Below are 24,625 nucleotides of genomic sequence, written 5' to 3'. Positions count from 1 at the left end.
GGTGTGTGTGTTAAAAAAGATTACTGCACTACTATTGTGCATTGTTTTAATATGTTTTTATCATATTGTATTGCATTATGAACATTGTAAATCAATTTGAGGCTTTTTTTCAAAAAAGAATAAATTACTATACAAGTCACTCACTCACTCACTCACTCAAATCCTGTTACTTTGAGTCTAAAATATATTTCTAGCTAGAAGGTGGGATGCAAGTATAACACCAAACCAAACCAAACCAAACCAAACCAAAAGCTTGTGTTACCTTGAAGACGAAGGGTTGCATTCAAGGTAGCACTACATGGAGTATGCACATGAGGAACATGGTCTGCTTATGCAGTGGGACTTTTGCCCCTCTCCTCCTCCTGTGTGCCCTCCAGCATGCAGATCTGGGGGTCCCGCCAACACTCGTCAGATTAAGGGGAACGGGGGAATCCCTTTGTGCAAGTGGACATCATTCCACACACACAATAACTTAGTTGAATCCCGTCCTAACATGTTTATTGCAACATCAATGTTGGTACACTAAAAAAGGTAAAGGTAAAGGACCCCTGACAGTTAAGTCCAGTTGCAGACGACTCTGGGGTTGTGGCACTCATCTCGCTTTACAGGCCAAGGGAGCCGGTGTTTGTCCGCAGACAGCTTCCGGGTCATGTGGCCAGCATGACTAAGCCACTTCTGGCGCAACGGAACACCGAAACCAGAGCAGTGCACGGAAACGCTGTTTACCTTCCCGCCGGAGTGGTACCTATTTATCTACTTGCACTTTTGGGCGTGCTTTCAAATTGCTAGGTTGGCAGGAGCTGGGACAGAGCAACAGGAGCTCACCCTGTCGCAGGGATTCGAACTGCCGACCTTCTGATCGGCAAACCCAAGAGGCTCAGTGGTTTAGACCACAGCACCACCACTTAATCACATTGAATGAAGGCCATGCCAAGTTAAGTGCCACAAGCCTGCTTTGCTGCAACAGGCTAGTGCAACTTCTGTTCTCTACTTCCAACTACCTATGCTCTGAAATTTGTCAGTAAACAAGGTCCTATATGTTAATCTGATGGAAATTTACGTGCACTGGCTCCGTTTTCATTGGAAGGGTGCATGATATTATTTCCCCAAAGCCTGAGTGTCTACCCTACACCCTGCCTTGTCATGTATCTTATGCAATAGCAAACAGACAATCACGGAAATTATAACCAAACACAAACCAAACAGAAAACCGTGAAAAACAGCAATGAAAGATATTGAATACCGTATATTATAACAAAAGTGTAAATGGAGATAAAAATATCAATTGAATGGCTATAGCCTGATACATACATTCCAAGGATTATTAACACTAAAGTGCGAAAGTTCACTTAGGAAACCTATACAGTGGTACCTCGGGTTAAGTACTTAATTCATTCCGGAGGTCCGTTCTTAACCTGAAGCACCACTTTAGCTAATGGGACCTCCTGCTGCTGCTGCGCCGCCAGAGCATGATTTCTGTTCTTAAGCGGACTTCTTAACCTAAAGTGTACTTAACCTGAAGCATACTTAACCCGAGGTACCACTGTATTTTCAAGGTGAGTATAAAGTAAATGTTCATGGATATGATGTTTAAAGCAAAGTTCCTCAGTTGTTCTCGTCTGTCCGATAGGTTGCTAGCTGAAAGTCTTCCCGTTACACTGGTGAGACTCCAGTTTCTTCAAAGGAACAAGCTCTATCAATAGAGGCAAAGTTCTTTAGTGTTGATAATCCTTGGAATGTATGTATCAGGCTATAGCCATTGAATTGATATTTTTATCTCCATTTACACTTTTCTTATAATATTTTCAATATCTTTCATGGCTGTTTTTCACGTTTTTCTGTTTGGTTTGTGTTTTGTCATGTATCTTGGCTGGATTTGACCCTATTCTAAAGTCTGGGCTGCCCCTGAGTTTCTTATTGTATAGTTGCTCCTGAGTCCTATGATATATTTGGTTACAGGAATTTGAGGAATTTTCAATACAAACTGAACCAAGCTGAATTGATCTGCACCTCCTGGACCAATGTGTTGCTTGGAATGTAGCTATCATTTTGATTTTGCTCTTCTCTAAATGTTGTGATGCAGTTCTTCGCTATCTGGGCAGTTTCACCTGCTCTGTGGAACACCCTCCCCTCAGATGTCAAGGAGAGAAACATCTGACTTTTAGAAGACATCTGAAGGCAGCCCAGTACAGGGAGGTTTTTAACGTTTGAGGGGTCTTTTTTGTGTGTTTTTATACTTCGTTGGAAGCCACCTAGAATGGCTGAGGCAACCCAATCAGATGGGCAGCATATTAATAATAAAATTATTTTTGTTGTTATTGGCTTAAAAATATATATCGAAATTTAAAAATTGTTATTTTGAAATATCATAGGCTCAGAAATACATATTTAAATGTGAATTTTTGGGTGGGTTTTAAAAATCTCAGTTCAATATGGAAATGTGACAGAATTAACCTGTGAGGGAACAAGCTGGGCAATACGTTTAAAACACTGCTTTAGGGTAGGCTTTTAGATTAAATCACTTTTGGGTTCCTGTATGATGCACTGGGTTGTGTACAGAGTACTGCTATGTGAACATCCCATCAACACAAGGATTTCTATTTGCTCAATGGACTCTTCTCCCTCTCCCCCCACCCTCCATGTTTCCCATGGTTCCAGGAAGTGACAAACACAGCATTTTAGCTGCTCTACATTTGTAGTGGACAGACATAGAGGAGACCATAACCTACCTATCTCAAAGTACCAGTGTATTGCTTTTGTTTCGTATATATTTAACTAGGAATATCTGAGTATTCCAGATACCAGTACTGGGCAGTTTTCTCTGCATTTTTTTTTAAAAATTATCTTATTATTTTTTGTACACCACTTTCAGTAGCCTTTTACCCATTTATAGGTACACACTTCAAATATTTGTAAAAATTGTTCTTAAATTTGCTAATCATCATTTAACCAAACAGTATATATTTAGCACTTTGAAATATTCCTAGTTAAAACAATCTGTTGAGCTTTTCCTCAGTTGCTGTTACAAAATCCCATAAAATGTCAATAGTTTTCAATTAAAAATGATGCCTTCTGTTTTTTTTAATTCTTCTATATATATACCATATTCTCTTACAATTAATCAAGGATTGCAGTGAGTTGTGGTTTAGTTGGCATATGTTTCAGAGAGAGAAAGGAGAACATTTTGGGGCATTGTCAACTCCATGCTTTTAAATGTTCTATTATCTCCATTTTTATTGCAGATTTTTGTTTTTAACTACCGTATCACCCTATACTCATTTTCAAGCATTATGACAGGGTTGCACTTTGTGATTCCAAACATGGAAAGGCACAAAACTTAGTACTTGAAATAGAATTCAGCACCCTGTAAATCCTTCTCAACAAAAAGATAATTTTATAGTCCAGAGTTTCTCAACTTTTAAAAACTCATGCCTCCTTTCAGCCAACATAAAAATCCCATACCCCCTTCAAACCTGACTTCCCTAAGAATGCTATTGAAATATTGTGATATTATTATTATTATTATTATTATTATTATTATTATTATTATTATTATTATTATTTTGTACATATATTGTACATATTTTTGGGAAATGCTTATGCCCCTCTTGAAATATTTGTTCTAGTCCTTATGGCTGTAACATGTTTGGTAATATTCCCAAAGCCAGAGGGGAGCAGGATCTACAAGGTCAAGAGGCCAACCTTTAGTACCCAGAACAGTTCCCTGCTGCTTCCTATGACTAGCAGAATTGGAATGAATTATGCTAAATCAGCAAATATTGCAAATCTGCTTCATTTGATATATAATATATTGGCAGAAAATGTGTATGTGTATGTGTTTGTGTTTAGTTCAGCATTCAGACAACCCTGATGACTTCCCTCGTTAGTGGGTGATGTTGGGTTACTTTCTATAAATATATAACCTTATAGTGCTAACAAAAATTAAAGCATCCGACACTGGTTTCCAACAGACATGCAAATTTTATTTGATCAGCTGCTAAAATATCCCATCTGTCTGATACAACATGAATGTGTTTTTAAAATGTGCTTCTAAAACAAAGACTTGATTCTGAACATGGATCAGAATGTTTACTCCTGGACATTCTTAACAGCTTGACACTATATAGTGTACATTTTGAATTTACTTTTGAAGATTAGATAAAGTCTGACTCTGAACTTCCGCTGAGCAGAAATTAATGGGTAAGTCAAGCCAAGTATTGCAGCTCCATTTTTACATACATTCCCAATTATTTCAAAATGTAACCCTTCATAGATGAGAAAAAAGACAACTCTGACTGTGAGTTCCCTCCAGATAGGTAATACTTAACTCAGAGACACCACAAACTCAGCAAAGACCAGACACTTCTCCATGGCAACCTGACCAAACAAGTATAAAGATCAAGCCTGAACAGGGACCAAAGAGTTGTTCAGACTAGTATCTTATAACTACTGTAGGCTCTTTTGACAGCGGCAGAAAAATTAAGAGAAGCTAGGCAAAAAGGACTTTCAGTCAGTACATTAAAGCAGCGATTCATAGTATGCAAACCACTGCTGGTATGCACTTTGACCACAGCAAAAACAATAGAGGAAAATACCAGAGGCCATTTCAGGGTCAAACAGGGACAAATGATGAATTAGAACTCCATGCTTTCTCCACCCTGGTGTGGCACTGAGGTGAACAGGAAGGGGAATTGTTGCCAGGTAGTAGGTAGGCATTGCTATGCTTATACATGTTCCACGTCTCTGAGGCCTTTAGCAATCAAGTGGAGACGCTATTATTCAGAACAGATATAAATCCCCCTTCCCTTCATCCCATACAATTACACTGGTGTTTTAATTCAGAAGCCTCCCAAGCAGTCTCCCATGCGGCTTTGCTGAAAAAAATGTAGTGGTCCACAAGGAACAAGCAAACTGGAAACGTTCTTAATAAAAGAAAGTTTAAGTAGCAGTGTGTTTGAGGAAAAGGCAAGGAGATCCTTTCAGTATCATATGAAATGAAGTGTAAATCAAGAATACAGAGGTCCAAAACATTAGAACCCGCGGACATCCAATGAAGTTGAATGTTAGAAGATTCAGAACAGATTTCTTTTTTCAAGTAGCACATAAGAAGAAGAAGAGGAGTTTGGATTTGATATCCCGCTTTTCACTACCCGAAGGAGTCTCAAAGCGGCTAACATTCTCCTTTCCCTTCCTCCCCTACAACAAACACTCTGTGAGGTGAGTGGGGCTGAGAGACTTCAGAGAAGTGTGACTAACCCAAGGTCACCCAGCAGCTGCATGTGGAGGAGCGGAGAAGCGAACCCGGTTCCCCAGATTACGAGTCTACCACTCTTAACCACTACACCACACTGGCTCTCACTCCTTATGGAACTCACTCCTACAGGAAGCAGTGATGGCAAGCACCTTGGATGGCTTTAAAAGAGGACTGGACATAGAGCAGGCAGCTATCAATGTCTACTAGCTATGATGGCTATGCTCTGCTTCCACAGTAATAATAATAATAATAATAATAATAATAATAATAATAATAATAATAATAATTTATTTATACCCCACCCACCTGGCTAGGTTTCCCCAGCCACTCTGGGCGGCTTCCAATAGAACACAAAAAACAGAATAAAACTTCAAACATTAAAAAAATTCCCTAAACAGGGCTGCCTTCAGATGTCTGAAGGCGGTGTGCTTCTGAATACCAGTTGCTGGAAACCACAGGAGGACAGAGTGCTAGTGCCATGGTGCTTTCCCCACTCCTGCCTCCCATGGCTCTGGAGGCATGCGGAGGGGAGATCATTTCATCTGGCAAGCAGAAATGTTTTTGCTGATGGAACAATCATAATAGCTTGATCTTTGAATTCCTCCTGAAGTATGTTAACCTACTCCTTTCTTTTTAATCAGCACATGTTCATGACTGCTTTTAACAATTGAACACTGAATGTATCTATGAACAGTCTTAAGAATCTTACACAATTTGCCTACAGCAAACAGAAAGCTGAAAAACTCCCTCCATAGGAGGAGTAAAAACTGGAAACCATAAATGAAACACTACTGCAGCTTGTTTTTTTATACCTACTCAATTTCCTCCAATAATTTGGGGGGGGGCAGTATATGGTAGCCTGTAATTCTCTGCAAAATTCATTTTTTTGCTCAACATTTTTACGCAGGATGCATAGTTAACTTACAGCGTTTTCTTGATGGTATCACTCTTCAGGTAAATCACTCCAAGTTTTAGACCTAGTGCAGACATTCATTGGGGCAGAGAATGGAGAAAAGCTGTGCCTGTACTGGAAAGAAACAAAAGGAAGTATAAGTGAGTTATTTGTAAATGATCTAGAATCAGGGTAAACAGTTCGTAAATCATACTAAATTATTCTAGATACAAGTGAGTCATAACACTACTGGTAATAATTCTGGGATAGAAAAAGAAGTAGTCATTCAGCCAATGCACAATTAACTTAAGGAATACATTACAACAAGTGGTGACCAGCATTGGTTAGATAACATTACAACTGGACATATTCATGGTATTCATAGCTATTTATCATGGTGATGATATACTTCTGAATACCATAACAAAAAAGGATGGGCATTCTTAAGATGCCTTGTTTGCTAATTTCTAAGGAACAATTGGCTGGTAACTATTGGAGATGGACTGCTGGCCAAGATGAACTTTGCAATGAGATCCAGCAAAGTAATTCTCAGGTTTCTAATTGGATAGTGTAGAATCCAAATATATCCAAGTTCTAATGCTCTTACCTGTTCATTGAATATTAGCTTACAGAGGTTGGTGGGAATCTTAGTTAGATTTGGATGTACAGTGTAGGCAAAGCATAACAGAAACTGTGAATGCCAGTCTTTTGCCTTACTTACAAAGTCCCTTTAGAAAGGTATTGTCTCTGGTCACAATGTAACAGACCCCGTTAGGAAACTACTGAATCTGATCGAACACAGCAAGGCAACTAAACTCCCATTGACAATGATGTCCTTAGACATCCTCAAAGCTTTTGATTGCCTTGAATGGAAATACCTATTAGCAGTACTAACTAACACGAAATTTGGTCCCATCTTCTTACAAACCCTCAAACAAATCTACTCCCATGCCTCAGCAAAATGCAGGACTGAAAGTATGGACTCTAATTCCATAGCAATCCAAAGAGGCACAAAACAAGGATGCCCACTGTCTCCCTTCCTATTCATTCTGGCTCTGGAATCTCTAGCAGTCCAAACCTGAGCAGCCACAGACAGTAAAGGAGTGGAAATAAAAGGCAGAACCTATAAATCAGGGCTCTTTGCAGATGACCTGATGGTCACAACACCAGACCCCATAAACACAGCAACCACCCTAACCAAAAACTCAAGACATTTGCAATGATATCGGGCCTACAAGTAAACTGTGCAAAATCTGAGGCTATGTGTTTCACCCTAACCCCATCCAAAAATCTGCCAACATCACTAAAATAAAACTGCTGCACCAAGTACAGATACCGAGGGGTACAAATAACCAGAAACCTCAACAAACTATATCTCCACAATTACAACCCCTTGTGGTGATAATCAACAAAGGCTTTGAGAACTTGGAACAACACCAACTTTACCCTTTCAGACAAAATAGCCACGATCAAAATGATCACCCTCCCAAAATTAACCTACCTATTCTAAACTCTCCCAATCTGGATTCCTGCAACCCAACTCTGCAAATGGCAGAAAAAAATTACACTCGTTTATCTTCTCACAAAAAAACAAGAATAAACTCCAAATACCTACACCTTGGATCCTCACTACATCGCCAATCAAGTGTGCCACATAATGCCATACATTCTAGAAGACGAAACAAAACAATGGGTACACCTGGAGAGAGACATAATCGAAAATACTCTCACCGTAGCATACCCATTCCTCCCAAACAAACTAAGGAAAATCCCCACAACACTAAACAGGTTCACACAGACCATGCTTAAAGCATGGAAGGAAGAAGCCGGCAAACTGCCCCCAACCCCATCCCCACTAATCCCCCTGGCTCATCACCCACTATTCCATCATGCAGCACAAAACTTCCAGATAAAAACCTAGCAAGCGCAAAGGCTTATATCGTCTAGCAGGCTTTTACAAAAATAACAAAACTACATCAACACAAGAAATACAAGACAAACTAGGAGACACCCAAATGCCCTGGCTAACACACCACCAATTACAGTACATGCCTTCTTAAACAATCCAGTAGTAAAAACAGCAGCAACTAGGCCCTTGACAACCTTTGGAAACCTCCTCCTAACAACAAAGGGACATGGCAAAGAGATGGTATCCACAATATACAAAATACTGCTCCAAGTTCCCACAGACCCCCTTGACGTAATCAAAAAACAATGGGAGGATGATATAGGCTAGGAAATTAACCCCACCCAATGGACTAGAATGCGGTCCTCCAAACCTCCCTTTAAATTCATCTCAGTTAAAAGAAAAGAACTCCTCCTGAAACTCACTTACAGATGGTACTTAACACCATGGGAACTAGCACTGATACGTCAGGAGCCTCACCAAAATGCTGGAGAGGATGCATCTCCACAGGCACATACCTCCACATGTGGTGGGAATGTCCAAAAATCCAACTCTTCTGGACATCAGTCATACAAGAAATAAGCAAAATAACTAAACAAGTATTAGAAGTTTAGAACTGGCCCTACTGAACATCTTCCAAAACAATAATGCCCACTCACATTATAAAGAGCTCATAACCCATCTACTCTCAGCAGCCAGAAACATCATAGCCAGACACTGGAGAGACCTGTCAGAGACCTGTCAGGAATAAACATGGACCAATGGTATCAAATAGAACTCCTCCTGAAACAGCCTTATTAGAAAAACTTACCAATAAACTGAAACTGACATGGGGACAAATAGAAGAAGATGCCTTCACCCCAGTATGGTTCCCCTTTATAATATACATAGCCCAACAAGACAACAACAAGAATCCGTTGACAGCATATGAATCAATATGCCTAACCTGACCCAAAAACCCACCCTCTCATGCACTCACACACATAAACAAATCTCACTATAGCCAACCAAAGACAACCTACCACACCCTAGGTCACCCCCAACCTCTCTCACCACCAAGGAAATATAACAAGCAAATAGAAAGAGAACCCACAAAAGTGACATTGACACAAAACCCCACACATACACTAAGCAGAAAAATAGAAGCACTGTCACCCCACTTTACCCTATGCACCACCCCTCCCCCTTTCCCCCTCTTTTTTCCCAACCTAATACTGCATGCAACACTAATGTCTCACAACAAATATAACTGATCTGTAGAAAACACAACTTGAAAAAAGAGACAATGCAGGTATTTTTGTAAACTAAGAAATCTTTAATAAAAATTATTTTAAAAAGAAAAAAAGAAAGGCAAAGCATGCTACTAAAAGAAATAAAGCTCCCAAACTCAGAAACATAGGAAGCTGACTTATGCTTTGTCCATCTAGTGCAGTATTGTCTACTCTTGACTTGCAGTAGCTCTGCAGAGGTCTTTAACATTGGCTGTTATATTATTCTTTTAATTGGAGATGCCAGGGATTGAACCTGTTCTAGTTACCTTCTATACCATGAATGAGTTAAGAAGGCCTGAAAGCAAAGAACCCTTGCCCTTAAACAGAAGTGAAAACATGTGCAGATATTCTTGTATAAATTCTGAATCTCTTATCAACGAGGCATACAATGTGTGGTTCCAGCAAGGATAACTGCTAAAAATACAATAATAATTTCTCTACTTTTCATAATAGATGTTCTCTTTTATATAGCACTGAGGTCCTTGAAGATGAAGTTTTATATGCTCATATTTTCATATGCAGTGTTGGCTTGCAAAGGGAATAAAGTCAGCAAAAACATTTTGGTATTTTATAAAGGCGATGCTGATTAATGGCCTTTCTACTTAACTCCTCATACTAATGCTTTGATTCTCCTCTTTCCCCCTTTCATAAATTGGATTGTGACCCTTCATCACTTGTTGACCTCCTTTCCTGAGCTGCTCATTAATCAGCACCTCTTCTCTGATATGGTCTGTCATATCCTATTACTTACAATGCACATAAGCAGAAGGTACATCTACCCTGCACCTCACACCGTACGTACACGCTGGAAAGTATCTAAATTTAGTTTCTTTCAGAGTTCTCTTTCCTACAGATATAAATTCTAACAAATCAGCATATCACCAATGCTTCCTTGCCCACCTCTGATATTTATTTACTGAAAGAACATCTCTGTGAAATATCTGCTGAAAGAAAGTATCTGTTCAAACTTTTTAAACAAATGAGTTGAAGCAATCCCTCACTTTGTCTGATTCGCAGGGGGAGTCAAGAGAAAAGGACACTTGAAATTTCCTATTCTCAGTGGTTATGGCTGGGTGTAACAGTCTTTATTATTGGGATAGCACCTCCTCTTAGAAACATGCAATCAAGTGCCATCTCTTCATTTCCAAACCAATCCTGCAAAAGACTGTCATATCCTACAAAAAATGGAACTCCTAACACAGAATCTATAGAAAACAAGAGAAGACGTTATATGCCATCAGGGGTTCCATCTCCTAGGGGCCAAGCCCTTCCCCCCATATTTTTGGGGAGAGGGTGCCACCCATGTTCAAAGTGGGAGGTGTTTCAGTGGCTGGCTTCTCCTGCTGCTGCTGCTGCCATGGAAGGGAAAGAGCAGGGAAGCAGTCCCTGGCTGGGGAATGCACAAAATGAATAAATCCAAAGGGCAGAAGCAATCATGCTACAGATTCAGTAAGTACCTTCTGCAGAACTCTTCTGCTAAATGCTGCACCAACAAAAGCAAACATATTAATAGGAACCTGTCAACTAAGAGGTGTATTTGCAAACTGATTGAATTGACAGAGAGCTTCTATAGCAGGTGTGGGGAACCTGTAATCCTTCAGATGTTGTTGACGTACAGCTTGCATCAGCCTTAGCAAGCATGGCCAATGGCCAGAGAAGCTGGGAGCTCTATTTGCCCATCATTTCCCTCTACAGCACATGCAGAAACCATCTTCTTGACCACTGGACTCATTATTGGTCTTGTCTGCTCAATCCACCAGAGCCTATTTTTACATGCAGGGAAAGTCCCTAACTCACCAATGGTTTGAGATGCATTGGCTACCCTCACCTGGTATAGCCAGCCAGTCAAAGGCCTTCCAGAGGTGTAGCCACTGTTACATGCTGGCAGCTGTTAGGAGCCACAGGTGAGAGCTTAGTGCAGGGTGAAGACTAAAGGTGTATAAGCTACCCCCAAAGGAACATGACATGCCCTCCCAAAAGAAGTACTAATCCTTCCCTAACACCCCAAGGGGGGGCAGATGGAGTTCATCAACCTGGGAAGGTAGCCCATCTAGGAGAAGGAAAACTGATCCTAAACCTCCACTTAGATTAGCTCTCTGAAAACAAGTGGAAACCAATTTTGAGAAAAAGAAGAAAATGTAATGCCATAAAAAGCTACTGTATGCTGCTGTTATTACCTACCTCAGATCAGGGGTGTCACAAGCTGCTTAGCTGCCGGGGACGGCAAGCCAAGCGGCACCCCCGGGGGGTGGGGCGTCGCTCCGTGCGCATGACGTCATGACGCATGCGCACAGAACGACGCCTCCACCTGGGCCAGCGAGGAGGGGCGTCACGCTTGTGGCTGGCGTGACACCCCTCCTCGCTGGCCCGCCCGGCTCCACTCAGGGAGCCCAGCCAGTGGCAAAAAAAGCTTTTTTCGCTGCTGGCTGGCGGAGCCGGGGGGTGTCACCCTCTCCATGCCCCGGCTCCGCTCAGGGAGCCCAGTGGTGACAAAAGCCGCTGAAAGGGGGAAAGCCCCCTTTCAGCCGCTTTTTTTCACCGCTGACTGGAGGCGCCGATCGCGGGCTGCGAGGCCTCGCCCCGAGTGTCACCCCCCCAGGTCGCTACCCGGAGCGGCCTGCCCCCTTGCTCCACCCCTGCCTCAGATTTGACTGTGACCTGGTACTGGATCATGAGAAACCAGTACTCTAAAATATTAGCAGCTGTTTTCTGATCAATGGTATACAGTACTAGTCCCCTATATCTGGACTATGGTGTTTTGCAAACTGTGCTTGGTGCCATAGCCAATTGTATTTGGATGGAAATTGCACCTAGAATAATCTAATGACCCAATTATGTTCCTTGCACTGAGAAGACATTTTTGTGCTGGTGGACAAACACAACGAACCTGCAACAATGAATGCAGAATTTCTAATTTGGAAATAATTAAATTAAACAGGTAGCAGAGGAATGAGGAAACTATTGAAGTTTGCCAGAAATGGAACCAAGCATTTTGTCTACCATAAAGACTATAGAATACTACTAAAGACCAAACATTTATTTCTCAATGAGCAATAATTTCCAGGTGGACCATTCAAATTGGATTTGAGGCTGCTGCAGTTTGCTAAAGGATGGGGCAGATTCCTGGAGGCCTCTGCAAAAAAGTAAAAGAAAACATTTCCCTTCTTTTCCCAAGGGCAATCTTCTATTGAAATCTGGAAATGCAGTGAATGTTTATACAGTAAAAGTCTACATCGTGTTCCCATTGTTTGTCACACAGTCTCTCTTACTTATCTGTAACTAGTTCTCTGTTGCATTTTCATCTGACACCCTATAAAATTTCACTTTGCTCAAGTTGTAGTTCTTGCTCAACCAACTGCAGCTCAAATTTGGCACTGATAAATGTAAGCTTTCTACTCTGTCACGATGAAATGAATTTTCAGTTCCTAGAGGTCAAACAAGGACAAGGGACAGAGTATTTATTCAGAAGCTTCTGGAAAATTATTGTTTTTCTATTCCCTAATAAAATTGATTTTGAAGGACTGTATTATCTAGCTCAGAAAGTTATGGATTTTTACCTTTTATATTCCCAATTTCAGTAACAGTATCCTTTACATGGCTAGCTCCCATCAGCACTGGAGGGTTAGCATTAGGCATAACCTACCTATGGATCTGAATTTAAAAGCTCACTTGGAAGAATCTGTAGCCCAGTAAACTGTGCTCCGAGAGCTCCGAGGACTGTAGCCCTTATAGGGTCTAGCCACGTAAAGGAAACTGTTACTGAAATTGGGAATATAAAAGGTAAAGATCCATAACTTGTTAGCTGCCTAACAATTCCCAGAGTTCAAGGCATTTAGATGAAAAGGAGCAACAATGTTTCCTTTGCGATGCACATGTCACAGATTGACCTCAATAAGCCGCATAGCTCTTTTGAGTGACTAACCTTACTAAGCTGCAAAATAGTTGTGCTAGCGCAAGGACTAGCACTAGTGCAACAAGATCCCAACCCATCTCCTCCCCAAATCTGCTCTGGAGACTTCAAAACAGATTTAGAGGGTGCATGGGAGAGGGGGAGAACATTCTGTTGCACAAGGAGAAATCTCCGTTGACCTTAGTGCTAAGTTGCATACAACCCTATACTTCTGTTGATGCAATCTAGAATTGCATTATACTTTTTAGCTACCACACTGCACTGCTGATTCATGATCCTTGTCGTGGGTACTGCTACCAAGCAAGGTGTCACTCATCCTGTGTCTGTGCATTTGATTCTTCCTACCTAAATGCAACACTTTACATTATCCCTGTTGAGAATCATTTCTAGTACTGGCCAGGTTCTCCATTCTGTTAAGACCATCTTGAGTTTCTGTTTCTGTATTCTAAGCCCCCACATAATTTGGTGTGACCCGCAAATTTTATGAGCATCCCTTTCATTCCCTTTATTTCATTTTTATTGATTTTTATGTAGACAAATATAAATGAAAGTAAAATACAACCAAACCAAATATAAAATAACCAAACACCTCCCTGAGCATTAATCACTTCCTGTTTTCCATCAACGTGCCTCACATACATTGTAAGAAAAAGATCGACAAGGAGCAAATTACAAAGTGAAAGAGTTATGAATTCCACAGCCTCAGATACTGGACATACTTGAAGCACTTTTTCATTTGTGTAACTAATAAAGTTAAATCAACCCCTGACAAATATTGGGACTTTTTATGCCCTCTAAGGACACAGCATTCTATCCATTAATAAAATTGTTAAAGAGCACCCAAGGCAGAATCTCATGACACTCCACATCACTTCTCTCCAGTTTAAGAAGTATGGTATGGTTAATCAACCATCCACAAATCTATGTAACAGTACTATCATTAAGTCCACATTTTATCAGCTTGCTGATAAAAATATCATGGGGAAAACATGCCAAATGTCTTGCTAAAATCCAGATATAATGCATCTATGTCATTCTAGAAGGCTAGTAATTGTATAAAAATTGAAAGGGTAAGGTTGGTCTGCCGCGAGTTGTTCTTGAGAAACCTATGCTGGCTCTTTGTGATCACAGTGTTGTGCCCCCCCCCAAAAAAACCCCTCACAGATTTGCTGCTTAATTATCTGTCCTGGAACCTTTCAAACCAGGGATGTCAAGCTGACCAGTGGGTAGCTGCCTGGTTCCTCTTCCCCATTCCCTTTTAAAAGTTGGGGACATTTGTCTGCCTTGCATCTTGTGGCACTTCTCTCATTTTCCAAAAAAAAAGCAAAAAAAGAAAAGAAAACTATGGCAGATAATCTGAGACCACATCTCCAAATTCCTTTAATATCCAATGATGCAATCTGTTATTAATGTTACTAAGGCATTTCCAATAGCTGGGTGAGCATTCATTTATAAATGTAGGTGAAAGGGTGAAAAGCCAGAGGAATCAGTCCTTGCAGGAAGGAAGGCAGACCTAATCCAAGTGCAAATCAAACAGGAGAAGAATTAGGGCCACGACGCCCAAGGATGAAAGGGTCAGGCAGGATCAGAGGCCAGGTCCAAAGATGAAATGGCACATGACTTGAGATGCCTAGATAGCAATAGACACTGAAGTGGCATGCGCCCAACTGTTAGTAAACAAGGCCAGTTGGTTTAAGTGATTACTATGGACTAAGCAATAGGGTTGGAAGAAAAGATTCGTAAGAGCATGATATGCTCTTTACTTGAGATCTTGATATAGCTCATCATTCAGAGGGTTTGGTTGATCAGAGAAGGGTTCTAGTTTAAGACTCAATCTTCCTGTTTGTCCTCCTTGCAGGAAAATATGACACAACTAATAACTAGCTAATGGTTCTTTACTTCTTCTTTAAAGAAAAAAAAAGTTTCTTCACACTTCAGATAAGCTTGAAAGTTCTAAGTCACCCTCTGGCTGAGCAGGCAGACAATAGATTGCAATCCCTGTTGGCTGATCCAGAGCTGTAGTCCATGTGCAGCTGCTTTAATACTGAGAGACCACTTTGGTAAAGTGTCCCAAGGGCAGAGAATAGCACAAATTCCACAAAGAGCTGCTGCTACTAGGAGGAGAGTTGCCACCACCTAAAATCACCAAAGATTGTGAAAATGAGGAGAAATTGGCTGTGTCACAACAATGTATCCATCCAATCCATTGCTTTGGCTAGTTATGACAAATGAGTTTTAGGAACATTTCATTGCCAAGGAACCCTGTCAAAATATTGGTGATTTTTCCAAATCTGTTCAAAATCACAGAAATGTCAACTGAAGCATGAGAAGAGGACATTATTTTTCAAGAAGCAGAAAATAACAACAAAAACAACATTAGAAGAAAATGACGGGTCTATTTTCTGAAAACTAGTTCAATTTACTGATACTTTGCTGCTATCTCAATTTCAACAGCATCTTAGGGCCAAACTACACATTATGTTATTCACGCTTTTTAAAACGTGTGCTATTTTAATTGTGAAGGGAAAACAACTATGGGGCCCCCATCTAGAACATGCTTCAAATCTGGATTGGGACCCCAGACCCATTTCTTCCTCCAACAACAACCAAAAGATAGACCCCCATGTCTGCTATTTGCTCCTAAAGGTGCTGCTTGTAGCATCTGCAGTTAGGGGGAAAGTAGCAGCCAGGGAAGCAGTTTTGGTGGGAACCGTGTGGGGGCCCTGATCTGGATCAGGAACACATTCCAGTTTAGTGCTTCACATGGTTATTTTTCCAACAAAAGTGGCCAGCTTAAGCGTGCACGTGCGCACGCCCACCCACCCACCCCATGTAATTTGGCCCTTAGCTCTAGTATTCAGCAAATAGTTTACAAACTATTTGCTACCACTGAACTATAGGAACTGAAAGCACAACCTCCCTGCTGGGTGCTCCTGGATATTTATTACTATTCCTCAACATAACTTGCAGAGAAAATATGTCAAGCAGTCAATACAAAATTCCTTCATATAATGCTACCTTCTGCATATTCCCTGAGGTTACATGGAGATTATCTTCACTGCATAAGAGATGGATGAAAATTATGAGCAGATTACGTCGAAGTACTCCAAGTGTATCACCCAGAGAATGTACAAAACAATTGTGACATATGCACAGTTCTCAAGACCTACTGACCTATTAACCAGAAGATGTGCATACTGTCCAATGATTACACAAAATAAAGTTGAGATATGCACATTCCTCAAAGCCTCTTGGGGACTATATATATTTACCAGGAAATCTGCACAATTTCCTCTTCCTGGAGAAATTATCAGTTGTTATTCACATTATTGTGAATTGGATTGTGTGTGTGTGTATATATATATATAGCAAATTTTATGCAAAATTACATTCTTGAATGCCTAGCAAAGCTTCTCTTTATTCTCAAGATCCACAGCTAGGAGTGAAGAAGAACCTGTTACTTCACATCACACAACTTTTCTTTCCCATACCATCAGACAGGGATGGCTCACCCATGAGGCAAGGTGAAGTGACTACCACAGGCAGCAGATCCCAATGTAGATCTTTATATTGGGTTAGGTGCAAATTCACTTGTTGTGTAGATCTAACAGGTCACTATAATCCTCTCATTTCAATCAGGTTTATTACAGGGAAATATTCAGGGTACTGACTAGAAAAACTCACTGCTCTAGAAGTTATAAACAAACTACTTTATTGTGAAGGTGGTTCAAAGCTACTCCAGATATGAACGGCTGTTAGTAAAAGTATGTAAAATATACTAACTATAGAAGAGTTACTTGTTATTCTGACTACAGTCTCTCTCCGCAGCACTAACTGTGAAAATACACAGTTGGTAATATAAGAAAAGCCTGCTGGGTCAGGCCAGTGGCCCATGTGGCCCAGCATCTTGTTCTTACAGTGGTCAACCAGATGTCTTTGGGAATCTCGCAAGGAGGACCTGTACACAACAGCCCTATCCCCCTCCTATGGTTTCCAACAACTGGTATTCAGAAACATACTGCCTCCAACAGTGGAGATCTATCTGACTCAGAGTAGAGTAGACCCACTGAAAACCATGTGTCTACTCTAAGTATTAGTTGGGTATCACCCAGCATTAATAATTCTGCTTCAGCCTCACTTTTTGTAACAAAGGACTAATGTTAAAAGAACTGACTTCAATCTATAGCTGCAGCTCCTGCAGACAGAATCTCTCCAACAGAAAGCCACCGAGAGATGCATCATTTTATTGAGTTTTGAAGACTTCAAGAGATCCAGAATTAGAAGTAATCTCCAGTCTCAATAACCCGAGAGCTCTACATGAGAGGCAGAAGGTATCAGGAGAATGGCTGTACTCCGCTGACATTGATTTCTCCAGACTTTTGTCTGTGTTTCATTTGGAGGTGGTTACTGTTACAAGTAGCATGAATAATGTCTCTGTTAAAAACAGAGCTTCAGTTGTCTTACATACCCCCTGGTAACTGAACATCTAATAATAGCAAGACATTTTCAGGTACAAAATCTGCCTTCCTCCCAGACATACATACTGTATATGCTGTCTCATATGACTTTCAATGCCTCACCGAAGAAAGTAATGGTAACATTTTTATAGCTCTGCCTTACACTTCGCAGAAGCAAAGGATGAGACTATATACTATCATATTTTGAGCTATGGGGAATTTTTTAAAAGAAGATGAATAAGAAGACTACTTGTTAGTCACTTGCTACGAAAAGGTCTGCAAGTTACTTAACTAATGCTATGCACTGAATAAGTCAAGCCCATGAATACAGCAGGGCTTACCCACAAGTAAGATTTACCCTTGAGCAAACATACACAGAACTGCACAATCAATCTCTAAATTAATGCAGAACTCTTGAAAACATGACAGTTCTTTTTTGAGTTGATTTAATATACGTATGCTGCTTTTCAAACAAAGTTGAGCTGAAAGCAGCTCACACCTGTAACACAGCATTTTTTTTTGTTCAAATTGTTTATCTTATATACTAATATGTACATTCTTTTTCACAGAACCAGAAGTCTTCTACTGAACAATATTATGGGTGCACATAGCTCTTTTGTTTATTTACTATGGTAGAGTTTCCATATTCGCGAAACTGAAAATCTGGACAAAGTTGTTGAACTTTTTTGTACTGTACTGTATTTTTTTATTTATTTATTCAACAACTTGTCTGCAACCAGAATGAAATGCAACATCTTGAGCCTCATAGTAACATTTTGGGCTGATTTCCAGGGCTGCATAGTCCCAATACCTAAAATCCCAGAACCAGAAAGAGATAGCATGGAGACAGGGACACAGACATCCTTTTCTCTTTTCTGCATACAATTATTCTGTTCCAATCACTAGTTTTTAAAAAATAATCTCCTCAAATATAGTTTCCCTATCATATGAAAAAGGAAATGCCATCCTGTTCTAAACATGTGTTCTTAGATGTGGGGAAATTTTAATGAGGCCCACAGCTTTCTCCATGGCAGCATTCTAATTAATTACATTAGATAGTTGCATGGCAGGAGGTACCCCAGCTCTGCACTACAACATATGTAGTGTAATCTTTAATTCAGCCCCAACCTAGGATCCTCTATTTCTTGCTTCAGTTGCGAGTTCTGCAAATAGTCTTGAAAGCTGCACAGCAATAAGTCAAAACAAAACTTTGGACGAAAGTTTGCAAAGCCAACTGAACTGACTTCAAGTAGACAAGAAACATCACTGCATCTGGAAAACGAAACTTGCAATTTACTCTGCTTTACCATCTGGTGTCAAGAACATATTCTACTTGGGAGTTGCATAAGTCACAAAAATAAGTACACAATTTCCCGTACTATATTTTCCGCCACTTGAAATGACGCACTGCAAAGTAAACCAGATAAATATGCACAACTGTGCCTCACTCCAGACGACAACATGTATTATATAACAGCAATTCTTGACACAAAGGCTCTTAACTTAAAAGATCATGACACAAAGTTTACCCAGGGGTAAATACTCTCTGTATTTGACACTTGGGAGCTAGTGCTTTGGATAGCTCTGTCTCAGTTCTAACATTCACCAACCACGAGAAAGGAAAAGAGACAGAAAGAAGAAAAGAAAAGATAATGAAAACAGTATGACTGGTATATAACATATATATACAGCAGTAATTTTAACTGAGCTGGATGTGAGCCCAATTGCTTCAAGAAACTGCTATTATTTGTTTAAAAATCTAGGTGAAATAAGGAGGCCTTGTTTGTGCCAGCCTTGTTAACCTATAATGCGCCTAAACTGACCCATGGACTGGTATAGAAGAAGAGTAAACTTGCCACAACCCAACCAAACCAGTGCATGTAAATATTAAATAATTAAGCCACGTATGTCCATCTCCCTCCTAACTAATTCATCAGATTAGTTAAGAACAAGCACTGTGAGAAATACACAACAAAAATTAAGTGTTGGGGATTATACTTATATTTTGGAAGAAGGAATTGTGTATTTTGCTTTTTCTGATGAACCGTTGCAATAACAATAATTTTCTTAAAGGAAAGGCAGTGGAACAAATTGAGGAATTTTTGAACAAATGCACCTCTATTGACATACCTAGCTACAGGAATGCACAGAAAAGAAAAGCAAACACAAAAAGAAACATATGAAATGAATAGAATTGATATAGTCACATGTGAAGATAAGCCTTTAGGCATCAAATAATATTTCCAGATCAATTAGAAAGAAATGTAAGGACTTTTACACACTTGAGGATTAAATTGATTTAAATTTGAACCAAGCAAATATAAAACCAACATTGGCTAGGTTGTTGTTGTTATTCAGTCGTTCAGTCGTGTCCGACTCTTTGTGACCCCATGGACCAGAGCACGCCAGGCACGCCTATCCTTCACTGCCTCTCGCAGTTTGGCCAAACTCATGTACATTAAATTATCTTCTTCATTTTACCCCACAGTAACAACACGTCATTTTAATACCAAATGTGAAAAATAGATATTTTCACATACAGTGAGTTCTTCATAAAATGACAGAATTCTATATTTAGAGAACAGACACACTATGGCACCAACAGTTATGAAGTAACATATCTGAGATCAAACAACGCCTCACACACAGTTTACTGAACTTTCCCCCAGAAAATGGCCGACCAATGGCCAATTTCCATCTGACCACCTAGTGTCATGGTTCCATGTGACTTGTGCCTTGCTCCGAGATTTCAAAGCATTTCTCATTTTGTTAAGCAAGAGTACATACTCAGGATAACATAACACAGATTACCTATGTCTTAAATTTTAAGAAAACTTGGCAAAGCTCTCTTGCTTTGTATACTTGAAACATGTGAATGGTGAGTCCAGAAAAAGTAAAAGTAGACTGCACAAAACTGAAGTCAGTGCAGCCCTTTTCTAATATACATTATTTTGCAATCTTCTAGAATCAGAGCTAAATTCTCTTCTCGGATATGTAGGCATATGCCCGATTGATTTTAGTAGAAAAGTGTCCATGCAAATGAGGTAAGAATTTGGTCCCCTTTCTTTTCCAAGAAAGACTAATGATCAAATAATTTTCTCACATCTCTGTCTGCACTTTCACAGCCTGGTTACATTGATTTGTGTCTCATAAGTAGACATTTCCTTTGTTGGTTACAAATCAATCTTATAGACTAGGCATGACTGTACATTCTCCCCATTTCAGGCTACAAGAAACACAAAGTATGCAAACTTCTTCAACAACCTTACATGAAACACCACTAGAATCCCAGACATCCCTTGGAAAACAGGAAGCAACATTGCATTTTCAATTAATGTGATTATTTATGGAAGCATAAGTGCCTTCATAAATGCCAAATCCTGTAACTTCCTGGCTAACTGATATATAATATTCTCTTTCAGATATGAGAAATCTTTAGAGCAGCCACTCTAATTTCAGTTGAATATTTTTCAAAGTGCAGTTTAGAAAAGCAGATATGGCAAAGGTTTGAGACTATAGGAGAACTGGGCAGAAACACAGGTATCCTGTCAAAGGAAAAAGCTTGTCCTGTTGGTAATCAATAGCAGGAATCTTTCTGTTCTGGGTATGAAACTTTAAGGCAGATTGATATTCTACTATAAAGCAATGAGCATAAAGAAGTAAAATTATCAGTCAACCTGATTTCATTTTTTCATTTTTATCCATATATATTTTCATTTAACACTACAAAGTGATGTGTGTGTTCTGAAGTGCTGCTACTCTTGTCAGAAAGGCAATCCTTTCAATGAGAACAGAAAGGGATTTAAACAAGGACAATTAAACAGAATTTGCAACATACTTTGAAAAATACCAAATGCTGATATTATTGTTACCACAACATTACATCTAAAAATAAAAGCCAAATGCAACCAATTAGTTAAAAAATGTTTTTCCTGCTTGGCCTGGAGCAATACTGTACATCTCTCTCCATGGTTAGATGAAAACAGCTGGGTCCCTTCGTCTTATCTGTTGGTTGTCTTCCTCAACTTATTAGATAATAATCCCCTAGGTCCAGCAGGAGGAAGTCCAATAGTAAAAAATTCCAGAGGTTGCCCTTTCCTGCAGTTTCCAGTTGAGTTTTCCCAAGAAGCAAGCTTCATGTGCACACAAAATCAACTTGTAAGCTTGAGAAAAGAAATGTGGAAACAGACGAATAATAATCAACACAAATCTAAGCATATAGGAGTCCTGTGCCCTTTGGTGAGTCCCAGTACTAGAAGCAAAGCAAACTAAGAAACAAAATTTAAATAAAATAAATCACTTAACTAGACAGCCGAAATATTGTGTTCTGCACAAAATTCACCCTAAAGAGGAATACCTAACGGCACTCAGAAGCACACAAGAGCCCATCTATTTCAACACTGTTCCCACAGGTGGCCAACCAGAATAGAAGTCCATAAGCAGAAAACCTTAGTGCTTTTCCCACCTGTGATTCCCAGTATTCAGAAACATGCTGATTCCACATGTGGAGTAGAATATAGCCATTGGGGCGAATAGCCATTGATAGTTTTTACAGCAGTGCACTCCCTGTGAGGCTGCGCTGGAAGCTGCAGCTCCCTAATTATCACTCACATGAATTACTGAGCAAGCCAGATAGAATTGGCAAGGCAAGTCCAATGTGTGGTTAATGTATCCTTGTGGGAGAGGTGGGTGCCTGGTGTCCTTAGGGAGATAGTCGTTTGCCCACTCCTCAAGAAACTGGCATTGGGTCCAGAGGAATACAACAAGCACAGTGACCCTGCAATCTACGTGCATTTAACTTGTGCGCATTAAGCTTAATGGGTGTGGCAAAAAAGAAAAAAGAAATCACAAAGGGACAGGATCCAGGAAAAATGAATTTGGCAATCCTGTCTGCCATTGACAATACACGATTTTGGCTTTAAGTGTGACCGGAATGGAACCCCCGCCAAGTTGCGAGCTTACGAGCTTACCCAGCTGCCCACAGCTCACTGTGGATGGGTGGAAAACTGTTCTAGATGGGGCTGCACTCCTCCTTTAGGAACAGGCACATAGTTTGGAGGTACGTCTAGCTCCATTTTTGTTGACAGAGGCAAAGTAATCTTAACCAACTTTGGCCGGTACATCACCTATGGCTGTTCTTGGCCAAAATGATCCACGCACTGGTAACTTCATGACTGGATTACTGCAATGTGCTCTTCATTGTGCTGTCTTTCGGCTTGGTTTGGAAACTACAGTCAGTACAGAACATGGTGGGTAGGCTGTTAAATAGGACAACTTGCCAATAACATATTATACTCATTCTGAAGGAGCAGCATTATTTGCTACTGAGCAAAAGTGCTTGTTTGGGCACATAAAGTCCTACATGTCTCAAGATCTGCCCATATGGTATAATCAGGCAGAGATGCTCCCTTAACTATACAGCATCTGCTGAACATCCACTGTACACATGAGAGGGCATGGTCAGTAATGGCAATCCAATAATAGCATGCCCTCCCAGGTTTGACTGGTGCTGACTATGATGGTTTCCAGTGTCAGTTAAAAGTATATTAATTTGCCAAGGTCTTTGGCTAACTGTTCATTGGTGGAGATAGACAAGCTTGCCTTTGCTGCTTGTTACTACTGCTGTACCATATTGGTTTTTATATACTTTTGGTTTTATTATTTTATTATATTGTACCCAACTCTGGAATTATTTTAATGAAGAACAAGCTAGAAATTTCATAAATAAATGACAACTTGTATCACATGCATGCAAAGTCTGAATCTGAAACTAGCATTTTAATGCAGAAAGAATGGTAGCAGAGTGGGAGTTTATTGGTGTTTCTTTAAAAATATCACTAAAATGTCTAAATTGGTCTGGCCCACTCCTGAGTTGCACTTCTCAATAAAAGCCCTATGAAATATCCAGTCCAGAATGTCAAATTAATGTTCCATTAAATTGAACAGATTTTACCCATGGTTTTGTATTGACTCTGTTCATAACTCTCATTTTGACACACTTTTCATGCACTTTTCCCCACCTAGAGTGCTTTTCATGGTCCAAAGGTATTTTCTGCCCGACTAGAGAACAATTTCACCTCCTTCTCACCTCCCAGAATAGTACTTTGGAGTCGGTCAATTCACACATAGATCATCCCTTGCACTGCTGCTTCCCTTTCTGTCAAGTTCCAGATCTTCTGTGCAGGACTAGAAGCAGATAAACGTACGATTTTGTTTCAGTGGATAAACCATTGTTAAGCGTGCATTATCTAGTCCAGCAAGCCAATTATTTCTAAGGAAATTATATATAGCCAAATTTGTAGTCAAATTTTGATCTACATTGAAATTTACATAACTTCTGGTAAATATAGAAAGGCTTTCAACTGTCTGAGGTTTCAGCAGACATTTGTATTTTTAAAGGGCAAATTAATTCAGAATGTGGGACTATGGATCTAGTATGGTACAAAGTTCCTGTGCTTTAGTATTTGCACATAAAGAATTTCTTTTGCTAATGTAGCTTCTTTCATCAACAGTGCTACAACAGTGAGAATCCCATATAGAATTCCATGCAAAATACTTGATTTTGCCCTTTAAAAAAACATCTTCATTCTATTGTTATCAACAATGATTGATAATTGCAGGGAGAGTTCTGAACTAAGGAGCCTCCTATAGCAAAGGTCCACTAATATCTCGCATATTTTTTAAGTGATTTGTCTGTTTTTTTATCTATAGGTTGGGATGATACTTCAGCTATTGTTGCCAAACTCAGCACAAGGGTTCTCAAGGTGGCAATGTGTGTATGTGTGTGTGTGTGTGTGTGTGTGTGACTGCAAAGGTTTTATCTGGAAGGTCATGTAGGCAGGGGTAGAGGAAGGAGGATGCAGTGGGTGTGGACCGCCCCAGGTGTCACCACGGGGGGGGGGGTTGACAAAATGCCGGGCGGCACTCACTGTGGG

The 24,625-nt window shown here is 40.0% G+C and overlaps 1 long non-coding RNA gene across 3 annotated transcripts in view; it reads right to left on the bottom strand.

Annotated features, from left to right (window-relative positions):
* Nucleotides 1-6,178: 6,178 nt before the first annotated feature.
* The window catches only part of LOC117045467, a 416,601-nt gene continuing 398,154 nt past the window's right edge, over nucleotides 6,179-24,625 (bottom strand). For 2 of the 3 annotated variants that reach the window (XR_004426432.1, XR_004426430.1), the window contains exon 8: nucleotides 6,179-6,281. This is a non-coding gene — a long non-coding RNA (uncharacterized LOC117045467). Of the gene's footprint in view, nucleotides 6,282-23,778; nucleotides 23,877-24,625 lie in introns of all 3 variants that reach the window. The other variant, XR_004426431.1, reaches the window with a different exon arrangement.

The sequence above is a fragment of the Lacerta agilis genome, chromosome 4, assembly GCF_009819535.1.
Source record: "Lacerta agilis isolate rLacAgi1 chromosome 4, rLacAgi1.pri, whole genome shotgun sequence".
In the NCBI taxonomy this organism is placed as follows: Eukaryota; Metazoa; Chordata; class Lepidosauria; order Squamata; family Lacertidae; genus Lacerta; species Lacerta agilis.
Note: the sequence above shows the minus strand (reverse complement) of the source record. Positions and strands in the feature narration are given on the sequence as shown.